Consider the following 11,685-nt stretch of genomic DNA (forward strand, 5'->3'; position numbering starts at 1 on the left):
GGGAGTTTGAACAATGTTCCGGAGCACTCTGATTTGTCACTCCTTGACTTTTAGGAGCTTGTCTTAGATGGTTTGCTGCTTCCACCTCTCCCACATTACTCTCAAAATGTTATCACTTAAAGTAGGGCTGTAATGCACAAATATCCAACATCCAGTTAAGAATAAATGTTTAGTTCTGGCAGCAGGATGTGGCAGACCTTTGGGTGAACCCTTTTTGTTTCCTATTTAGCCAATACCTGTGATTAGCCTTACATACATGTGTATACGCTTTTCTCCACCCATAAAAGCTTCACCCATGTGCAGCAAAGAGCAGAGTTTTCACTATAATACTCTTTCCACAAAGAGAATTGATGGGAAACAAAAGAAAAAGAAAAACCTGAATTAATTTGAATCTACCAGGAACAACTGAAGGTGGGTCAATTATGTCAATATATCAATTACTGAGGTAATTAAAAGTAAAGAAATAAGATGTTAAGCTACTAAAATAAAGAGAAGGAGATTTACCAATTTTCAAAACATTTCGTAAGTGTAACAGGTGGATTTCTGCATTGTGTAATTTTGTGTGGTGATCACACAAACCACAAGATACCAGGTCTGGATTCAGGGGCAGTCTCTGGTTATTCAGCTTGACAATCAGGAGATATTAGCATTAGCACATAGCATGTGCTACAGATCTACACTCCAGTGTTCACCTAAAATTCCCATGAACTATATTGAAGTTTGTGGTTGGAATGAGATAAAATATAGAAAGTTTTGAGGGGTATGAATACTTTAGCAAGCCACTGAATAACAGCCAATGATAATTATTAAGTATTAGAATAGTTCAGTCAAAGTGCAGGCCTAAGTTCTATTAAAATCCATGACAGCATAAAAAACTGATGATTGACATTGATTGACATCTTATCGGAACGGGTATAAGCTAATTTGCTAAAATCAGTTAGCTGAACTGTTAGTATCTTTAGAAAGCTGGTAAAAACTAAAAGATTACAGTACTGTAATGGCAACTAATTCAACATTAGTTGCTCATCATAACTGAGTTTTATTACACTCACACTCCATAAAATTTCATACCTTAACAACCAGGGCCGGCCCAAGGCAGAGCAAACTAAGCAGTCACTTAGCTGATTTTTTTTTTTTTTTTTGCTCCAGTCAGAAGTTTTTTTCTCATAAAAGGACTTATCCTTCAGGGAGGGAGAAAAAGAAAAGAAAAAAAGCCAAGATAAAGGTTTGTTTTAACGTGCCTTGGTAATGTAATATAATGTGAAAGATTTGTAAAGCTGCTAATGGAAAATTACCTTGATAGCGACCTGGAACGGTCCAGTTCAACAGCCAAACATTTATGCTAGGGTTGAATTGATTCTCCTGCTTGGCTCTGGATATTTCTGAGGTTTTTCTGGCTTCAAAACGCCGAGTTTGATAACGTTTAATAGCAATAATTAAAACTTCTCAATGTTTGACATTGTCTAGCAAAAAGTTTTTACGTCAGGCTACACAGCTGCTACATCGATGAGCTGCTCTATGCTGTAGTTGGGGATTTGTTGTTTGCTGCTGAGCAGAATCATTTTGTGGCTAAAACAAACATTATTTTACATCAACTTCTAAGTTATGTGAAACTTCTGTTGAAATGTGAAGGCTCAGAATCAGTCCAGTACCGGTACCGGTCCACATTCTCAGAGGAGAAAGACTCACCTGGTATAAATTACATTTTTAGCTATTGGAGTAACGCTTAAGAGAAATTTATTTAATCAAAAAATGTCATCAATATGTGTGTAGCGCTGCACCGATTGCAGGTTTCTGGCCGATCCCTGGTCACCGATCCTTAAAAAGCCTGACCTGCTGATTTTGATTTTGGCTGATTTGAATCTTTTAGTCTGAAATGTTGCTAAATATAACAAGAAAGTCACTGAGTTGCAACAGTGGGGTGAACATTGTTAACTGTAAACTTTGAGACCTGACCTGGTTGGTCTGTCAGTCAAACCTCTCACTGCAGAGCAGAAGAGGACAGAGGCTGATTTATAAACCTTTGCTGATGAAGAAAAGATCAGGGGATAAGATCAGCTTCANAATCATTTTGTGGCTAAAACAAACATTATTTTACATCAACTTCTAAGTTATGTGAAACTTCTGTTGAAATGTGAAGGCTCAGAATCAGTCCAGTACCGGTACCGGTCCACATTCTCAGAGGAGAAAGACTCACCTGGTATAAATTACATTTTTAGCTATTGGAGTAACGCTTAAGAGAAATTTATTTAATCAAAGAATGTCATGAATATGTGTGTAAGGCTGCACCGATTGCGGTTTTCTAGCCGATCCCGATCCTTAAAAAGCCTGACCGGCTGATTTTGATTTTGGCTGATTTGAATCTTCTAGTCTGAAATGTTGCTAAATATAGCAAGAAAGTCACTGAGTTGCAACAGTGTGGTGAATATTGTTAACTGTAAACGTTGAGACCTGACCTGGTCGGTCTGTCAGTCAAACCTCTCACTGCAGAGCAGAAGAGGACAGAGGCTGATTTATAAACCTTTGCTGATGAAGAAAAGATCAGGGGATAAGATCAGCTTCACATGCAAGTATCGGCCAATCACGATCCCCCAAAATTAAGGAAATCGACGCCCAGGAATCAACTGGTCGATAAATCAGTTGGCCAATAAATGTGTCCCATTATACATGTATATCATGTAAACAGCACTGCCAGAGATGCAGTAAGTGTGTGAATGATCTAATGATCGGACTGCTGATTGCAGCCAGTCCATATTGTTAGCAGAACTAGAGGGCCCCAAAACCACATTTCACTTAGGGCCCCATGGAGGCTTGGGCCGGCCCTGTTAACAAATAAACAAACAAGTAACATTTAAATTAAGATTAAAGAAGACTGACTGGAAGTAAATAATATCTATGCTCACCTCCTTTGTGCTTCAGTGGAGCAGCAGGCTGGAAGCCAGAGAGGGAGCCCTATGTCTCCTCATTGTGTCCCCATCTCATCTTTCTCCACCCACACATTCTCCCTAAAGCATCCCTGTTGGACAGTGGAACCAATATTTTTTGACAGAATCTCTCAGACTCTTAGGCACCCACAGGTACCCCTGGGAGCCTCTTCTCTCTCTTTCCATCTCTCCTGTATGACTGTTCTTTGGTTGCTGTCTTGCTCACCTCCATTCCTGGCAACAAGGCTGTTGTCTGTGGGAGACACACATTTTCTCATACACACTGACCATTATGCGGCCCCTACACACATGCTGCTGCATTCCACTGACCTCACCCTCGAAACACACAGGTTTAATTATAATAGAATTTCTTTCTTTAACTGTTGGAAATACTTACTGTCTTGATAAAACAAGTACAGAGTCTTCTAGTTCAAATGTTTGCAAATTTCAGGACATAATGAAAATGTGAACCAGGTTTTAAATCTAAACGTCCTACAAAACACACATTACAAGTTCCATATTATTAACATTTATTGCACCAAGATGAAAGAAAATATAAACCTTGTGCTTAAAAAACAAGGTGCCATCTATGATTTTGTAGGTCGTAGAACAACAACCTGAAGCCGTGTTTCTTTTTTTGACTTCATCAACCTCACTGTGGCTGAATTATGTTCTACTCTCTTTCACAAAATCGTTTTCATCTTCTGAAGTTTTCATATTCATCTCAGCATTAATCAAGTTGAAATTTGACTGGCGCAAAGGAAAACCTCAATTAGGTTTTTAGACGTTCTGTTAGATTCGTGGTTATTCATGACAGAGTGTGAGCCAACCTTCAGCTCTAGGAGAGTTTGCCTGACCTCTGATTCTGTGTCTGAATACTTTCTTATATAGAACAGATCAGGTTCATTACTCACTAGTGACATCTGCTGCTGACACTGCCAGCCTTGTCACTCAAATAAATTATACTATATACATAAAGCTACTGTACAATATAGTAATATTTTTTGTCACATCCATATCAATATCCATATCTATATTTAACTGTATCGGTTTGTTATTAAAAAAGTGCATTGTGTGCAGAAGGCTCCGTGTTAAGGATGGAAGACTGTAAATGGCCAACCTGCTCAAAGAGGCTAGTCCCTTTAGCAACATGGGGCTTGAATTCTTCAGACAATTTGAAATTAAACATGGAAGGAGTCTTGTTAAACAATACGGAGTGATATTCACTTCTCGCACTAAGAGTGGTGCACACTGAGATTGATTGTAGATTGAGGATCCTCAACATCATATCCAATTTCATATTATCACCTTCCTGAAATAAAGATTTAGTCATTTTTTGCCAAAAGTGCCCTTTTTTTTCTTTTTTGCTGACATCATCAAAAAAGTCATTTTTTGGCAAAGAAAAGTACTTAGGGCATTATTTCAGGAAGGTGACAATATACAGAAGAGGACATTTTGCATGCAAACTCCTCATTTAAATAGGACAGTCTGCAACACTTTTCAGCTGTTATCAATTGCAGACACAATCTCTGTAGAATCCATGCAACACACCCACTTACTGTGTGTGCAATTTATTTTTTCTCCCACATTTAGCACTCCTTATTTGGAATCTTTCAAGATCAGGCCTAGAAGTATACATACAATGTTACCTGGCATTTGTCATAAAACAGAAAAAATATTTAAGAGCTCACGCCTAGCTGAGACTTTTTTGGATACAGAAGTTATAAACTTGTCAGTCTTATACAAAAAAATGTTATTGTAGAATTTCTTTTCATTTTAGAAGAAATCCTTTTATTTTTGGAGAGTGTGGAAGGGTAGCCCTGCTGCAGAAGAGAATGCTGATGGAGAGGCCAAGGGGCAAGAAGGACATACCACGTCAGCCAGGTAATGTGGTCATGTTGCTCAGATGGACAATTCATCCAGGGGGAATAGAAATGTGACAAAGGGTTGGTGGAGCACAAACGTGTTGAAACTCTCCTAGACAGTATGTGAGACAACCTTTTATTGTTTATGGTGTATATATAGCTGCTTTATTGATTTCAGTTTCATTGATCATAAAAAAGGACATTTCTTATGATCTTCAATTTTGTTTTGTTTTTCTTTTACATTGTGTCCCAAATTTTAGGGGCACAAAAACTCCTATTTTAATGTATTATTATTTTTTAGCATTTTAAAACATTGTAAACTTAATGTTATGTGATGATTATGATAATTACAATTTTAAACAATTTTCCCTTTATAGGGTATGTTCTAAATTAAAATAGTAAAAATGCTGAACAGAAAGATTTGCAGCAGAGGACAGAAGTGACCATCATTAAAGACCATCAGCAAGGCAGAGCAGGAAAACTGAATCAGGCCCAAAATGGAAAACTACATGTTGTGAGGTGAATTCTCTTGAATTCACCTCACAATTCAACACCAAATAGTGACTCAGAAATTTCCCAGCCTAATATCACATCAGTTGTCCATTGATAAAAGATCAGCAACATTAGTTGACTCAAAGCCACACTAGCAGAAACCGAGGGAGATGTTGATGGTATGAGGAGCAGCAGGTTTATCATCAACCAGCTGAGAAGAAACTGAAGCTGTGTTGTCATGTGCTGCTGTTTGGAAGCAGAAGCACTGGGCAAAAATGAGGTTTCACTATTATGTCTGGGGACTGCTGCCACATTGATGTCATTTATTTGTTTCATATTTTTTGTCTTGAAATACAAGTAAATTTATTGTCCTTTCATGCATATCAGAAAAATACAACGTAAAAATCAATTTCCTTTGTTTGTAGGACTTTCATAAAGTAGAGTCTTTCTTTAGATGTAAGAAATAAAACTTCCCAAGCAGCAGGGGGTTTAGGTAAGAGGTCAGTATGGCTCCTGGATCAACAATAAGAACCATGCACCTGTATTTGTTCAGTTTCCATAGTAACAAACTTGTAGTGACCAACAGGTGGCATCAGTCAACACTGCTTTGGGTTTAATTCAGACATTGACCAGAGCTTTGCTGTCTCTTGCTGCCTACTCAGCAATAGACAGCTGCATAGGACAATGAAATATATTTTATTTCTCTTCAGAATGGCTTGATGTCAAATCTAGAAACAAGATCAAACAAAACCAAATTGTGCTTTTTTCCTTTTTTTAGATGCACAACTGAAACTCCACTCTTGCTAACAAATCGGCAGCATCTGGAGCAGTGAATAAATCCAAAGAAGTCCTACTGACAGTCTTCATTTCACCAGAGAACCAAGCAACAGGTTGTGGATTACAGCTTTAATGAAGCATTAATATGACTCCACCACCTCCGGCTCCTGCTTCTCCTAAGCGAGAAATAGAGAGGCAGGTAAGAAAGATGGAAGGAGATGGAGGACAGAAAAGCAAAGAGGAGGAGATGAGTGGAGCAGACTCTGGAGGTTTAAATGACTGTCGTGGGGCCGGCATCTGCTGTAGTCATATTAAACAACAGCTTGTCTACAGAAATAAGCTGCAGGGCCACTGCACTTCTCTCAGTCTCATTCCCTCATTTCGTATTCTACTCCCATTTGTTTTGTGTGTGTTTATTTTATGCATGAGTATTTGTGGATGTTTTAGTTGCATATCTGTGAATTCATTTTTCTTTTGTGTGCCTTTTGTGCTGTGTGTACTTCACAGAAAATAAGCATTAGGAGGTGCTTTTGAATGTGTGCACATGTGCATTCTACAGTGTAGATATTAAAAGCCTTTTCCAAATACACACAGTGACTCCCATGTACCTGACTATTGACTGAGAAATGACCTACCTGTTCACCAGAGGTGACCTAGCCAGACCACCTCAGGCTAGGACCAGCCAGAGGTGGTCCTAGCCTGTTTGGCACCCTGAGCAAACTGCTGTTCTGGCACCCCTGGGGTCCTGGGAGGGAGGTTATGGGTGTTTTGCATTAGGCACTTTTGACATTCAAATCCTCTGGTTGAGAGATTTAAAAAGGGGACTGGTGAGATGGGGGGTAGGCTCGCTTATGCCATCCCACCACAACATGTCAAGGCCATGGCCTTGAGATGGAAAAAGGTACAGTGCCTTCTCTGGGTTGGGGAAGATGTCCTTCCACAAGTGGAGGAGTATCTCAGGATCTTATTCACAATTGAGGGAAAATGGAATGGGGGATCGACAGGCAGACTGCTGCAGTGAAGTGGGCACTGTACCGGTCATCACCATTTCTTTGAGACTTTTAAGACAAAACAACAGTAAATAAAAGTGTTTTTTTATTTTTCTTAAGAAGTTGTATGGATTGGAGTCACAGGTAAGCTAAGATTAACCAGATTTGGAGCATCACACCCTGGTTCCACAGGTGGCTCATTTTCACTCTGATCCTGTGGCAGTCCTTAGTGAATGAGGTGCAGAATGTCAGGTTGTGGTATAACAATTCTGTCATTAAACAGCAATAGGCCCTTGGACATGGTAAGATAATGTCTGTTGATGTAACATGGCCTCTCCCTTTCCGGCACCTTATTGGTATTTTTAGGCCATCCTGCCTGCAAAAAGATTTGTATTGTTTGAAGGGTTGCATTCTGCTGTGTTTTGTTTGATTAAATCCATTGTGTTGCATCTTCATATACTTCCATTTCCTCCAGCAGTTCTTTTTTAAAGGTTTTATTGGCTTTAGTGGCCTTTATTTGATAGTGAATTGACAGGAAAGTGAGTAATGAGAGACGGGGGAAGACATGAGGCAATGGCTGCTAGTCCAGGAAACCAACCTGCGACAGTCACATAGAGGACTAAGGCCTCTATATGTGGGTTGTGCTTTAACCCCTGTGCCACCACAGCACCCCTCCTCCAGCAGTTCTGATACTTCATGATACGTGGACACCTGTGGGTGATGTGACATCTGTGACTACAAGTTTTTTCCCCTTCACATAAACAGCTGTGGGATTGTACTCCATCATTCTAAATAAAAGTCTTTGACACCTAAGAGACAAGTTTACAGTCCAAGCTTTTGTAAAATCTTCCACGTCTGTCATTCCTCTCAGAAAGTAGGTTGTATTTCTTTCATTATCCTTTTTTGGTGCAGTAACTTCATTGACCACATGGGAGTGACAGACGACCGCAAACTGACTCAGCTTTTACAGCTCCTATACTCAGCATTCCTGGCTGGACATTTATTGTTCTTTGCTTGTACTCGACCACACCTTGTGCATTTGCGACATTTATTAACATTTTGGTAGTGTTTCTGTTTTACTCCTGTGTTCTGTGTTTTGTTTGCATGGCTTTCACTGTGAATCAGCTTGTCTCGGTGTTGCTGGTGCTTGTAAGCCACTTCACTGGTTAGCACAAGCATTAGCTCCTTGTTCGCTTACGTGCTGTTTGACTTGCTCTGACTGTCTCACAAGCTCCACCACTTTACTGACAGTTAAATCAGGCATCATTTCAGCTTCTCTTTGTCAGGTAATTCCTAAGAACAATCTGCCACGAATATTTTCTTCTTTAACACGGGCAAAGTCAAGGATGTCGCTGATATTGCGTTTTATCTTTTTTAATGTCAAACATAACACTTACACATTGCAGCTCATAGAACAGTGTGTTCTAGGCTCTAAAAAGTATGGTGTGCGCTTCACTTCCGGATTCGATTCCAGTGTAAACTTCCTCATAAACAGTTCCATTATATGACAGTCATTACCGAAAGAACAAGGTAATGGATACAAGCAGCTGAGATGAGTAGGGAGTCTGGGCTCGCCCTTAGATAGGGTGGTAAGCTCAGTCGTGAGGGAGGAACTCAGAGTAGAGCTTCTGCTCCTCCATGTTGAGAGGAGCCAGAAGAGGTGGCTTGGGCATCTAGTAAGGATGCCTCCTAAACACCTCCCTGGTGAGGTGTTCCGGGCATGTCCCACCCAAAGGAGACCCAGGACACGCTGGAGGAGCTGACCCAAGTGGCTGAGGAGAGGGAAGTCTGGGCCTCCTGCCTGCTACCCAGTGACCTGACTCCAGATAAGTGGAAGAAAATGGTTGGATGGACAACAGATGTATGCCTTTATTTTAGACAAAAAAGTAGTTAATATCATGTATAAAAGAATAAAAGGATTAAAATAAATAAATTAAATGAATGAAGTAAAAAAGACATACAAATCACAAAACTGATAAACAATTATTCCAATGTTTCAAAAAACTAGAAGTATATTTAAAATCACTATGTATTGCAGTTGTTAGAGCTCTTATTATTGAGTTGATTGATACATCCAAGTGGCACTTAAAGCTATACATGAAATTCCTCAACAACACATGAAAAGTTTGTTACGTTACAGAATGTGCACTGATTAGATGCCTCGATGACCTCAAGCAGACAACAAGGCCAAGTGATGATTTTGGTTCTTTAATAGGCAGATTCAGAAAACTGCTTTCACAGGCAGGTTTAGATGGATTAATGTGGCATACATGCGGGTGTGTGTGTGGTTCTCCAAAGAAAGATGATACAAATTACAATCCACCATGAACACCAATAATAATTTTATAGGTTACAAACATATTATAATCATGTTGCTTGTCTTTTAGTTAAAGTTAAATAAAGTAAAAGAGCAACTAAACATATGATTCACCATTTTGGAGTAGAAATTAGCTTAGCCAAATTCAGAAACAGAAAATGTCCAATAAAATATACAAATTATCCTACTTAAACATACATAGACTGTAACTTACCAGTCTTATGGACGCACACTCTCATAAAACCACAAAACTACCTGCGAACACAACTTCTGCTTCAGGCACGTGCAGGGGGTGGGGGGGGCTTGAGCACCAGCCCCTTTTGCTCCTTGTCCCTAAGTGCCCTTTTGGTCAATTTTTTTTTTTTTTTTGTATTATTATTTCCTAAGCCCTCTTCTGACACATAATAACGTGCTAAAATTATTTGTTTTTGTTGGGGTGTTTTTTGTACAACATAATAAGCCTTCCGGTCACCTTGTTACCTTTGACCTTTTGCCCATGAGTCATGATGCAGTTGCCTCTCACACAGTGAGATAAGGCGGCTAACTGGAGCTCAACGTAGCGAACGTTCCAGATTACAGAACAGTTTTTGGTGAATTAAAAAAAAATGTTTTAGGTGAATAAAGTGGAGTAGACTTGCTACTTGTCAGATAATGGAAAACGTTGAAGTATCGTTTCTGCTTCAGCCCGGAGTAGCGGTTTAAGCAGAGAGGTAATGAAATACAACAGACACTGACAGGCCTCTAGTCTGCCTTTCTCTGAAGAACTACTGAGCGGGAGGAGACAGCCAGGTGAGGAAAAACTGTTCTTATCTATCGATTCAGTATTTTTATCATACAGACATTAGGCTGTTGTTGTTGTGCTATTAGCTAGCTGCTAGCTAACGACTCTGCTAGCAAAGCTAGATAACTAAAAAGCTTCTTCCTTGTATCGTTAATGATAGCAGTCATTCTTCAGTATTGATTATGCAATAGGGGAACATCGCCCATCCAAAACCGATCATCTCCATAATGGACATATGTCTTCTAATTTCCTTTGCTGGATAATATACATTTAATTTATTCTGGTGTTAGGTAAATGTGTCTTGAAGGACAATAGCACTTAAATAAAAGTCCAACAAGGATATTCATTTAGAAGTAAAAATAACTCACCCTGAATTACCATCAGAGATATAATGAATGTAATAAAAGTGAGTCATTAATGAAGGGGAAAAAACTCAATCCAGACTTTAAGTAAGTTTAGGGTCTGGTTCGCAGATTATGGAGTTATTTTTTTTTAATGAAAAAAAACCACTAACCTCAGTTAAGTAAAATAAAATTGTAATCAAAACGTTTGGAATTGTAATGATTTCTCTTTTAAAAACAAAACGTTTTGTTTTAAAAACATTTTTTTAAATTAAATAACTAATTTTTGTCTTGTGAACTTAAAAAGTTATTTGCCAAACATAAACTTTTATTTGCACACATCAGAAATCTTTTGTTGTGATTTTAGGCCCCGCCCACGACGTCATGTGAGAATCACAAACAAAACTTTGAGTCACAAACAAAAACTTAGAATAGCAAGAAAAGATTTCTGACATGCACAAATAAGTTTGTTTTGCAAAAAAAAAAAAATTCACTTCATGAGACAAAAATGTGTGATTTTAATTTTTAAAGTTTTTTAAAGCAAAACTCAGTAGGTTTTTCTCACGGTGACATGCATTAACAATTCAAGTTTTGCTTTTTTTTTGTTTCTTTTTTTCTGCAGTTCCACATTAAAGTTTGATGCAGCTCTGCTTTCCTGAATGAACCATCTTCATCTCCACTGCAGCAAACAGGCAGCTCTTTTTTATAGATTACAGTACACTAAAAGGTTGCATTGTGCCCTTGTTTATATTTTTAATAGTGTAATTCTGTAAAGACAAAATATGTCTGGTGGTCTAGCTCTGATTTACATATCTTGCTAAATTGCGGGTTTGCATATTGCAATACTTTCCTATAACAAAATAGACCTGCAGAAGTAAAAATAAAATATCTTGCATATGCATAGTTGTATGCTCAATATAGAGATGTTTGTTAGCTTTGATTGTATATCTCACAATTTTGTAATTTATCATTGTTTATTAAACTCTGAAAGTTGTGTGATTTCAGAGTTTGTTAATATTCTGTCCTAGAATGCGGTTAGATGTGCTGTGCCCTGTTTGTTTTTTTTGAGCACCTGCCCCTTTAGTGGTCTCTGCACGGCCCTGTTCAATCCGTGTATGGTTCGTTCTTTAGTTTTTTAGTTTCAAAATAAAATTGTAAAAACAAAACAACCATGTTTTTGTTGTTGTTGTTCTTTTTTT

The sequence above is a fragment of the Poecilia formosa genome, unplaced genomic scaffold, assembly GCF_000485575.1.
Source record: "Poecilia formosa unplaced genomic scaffold, Poecilia_formosa-5.1.2 Scaffold665, whole genome shotgun sequence".
In the NCBI taxonomy this organism is placed as follows: domain Eukaryota; kingdom Metazoa; phylum Chordata; class Actinopteri; order Cyprinodontiformes; family Poeciliidae; genus Poecilia; species Poecilia formosa.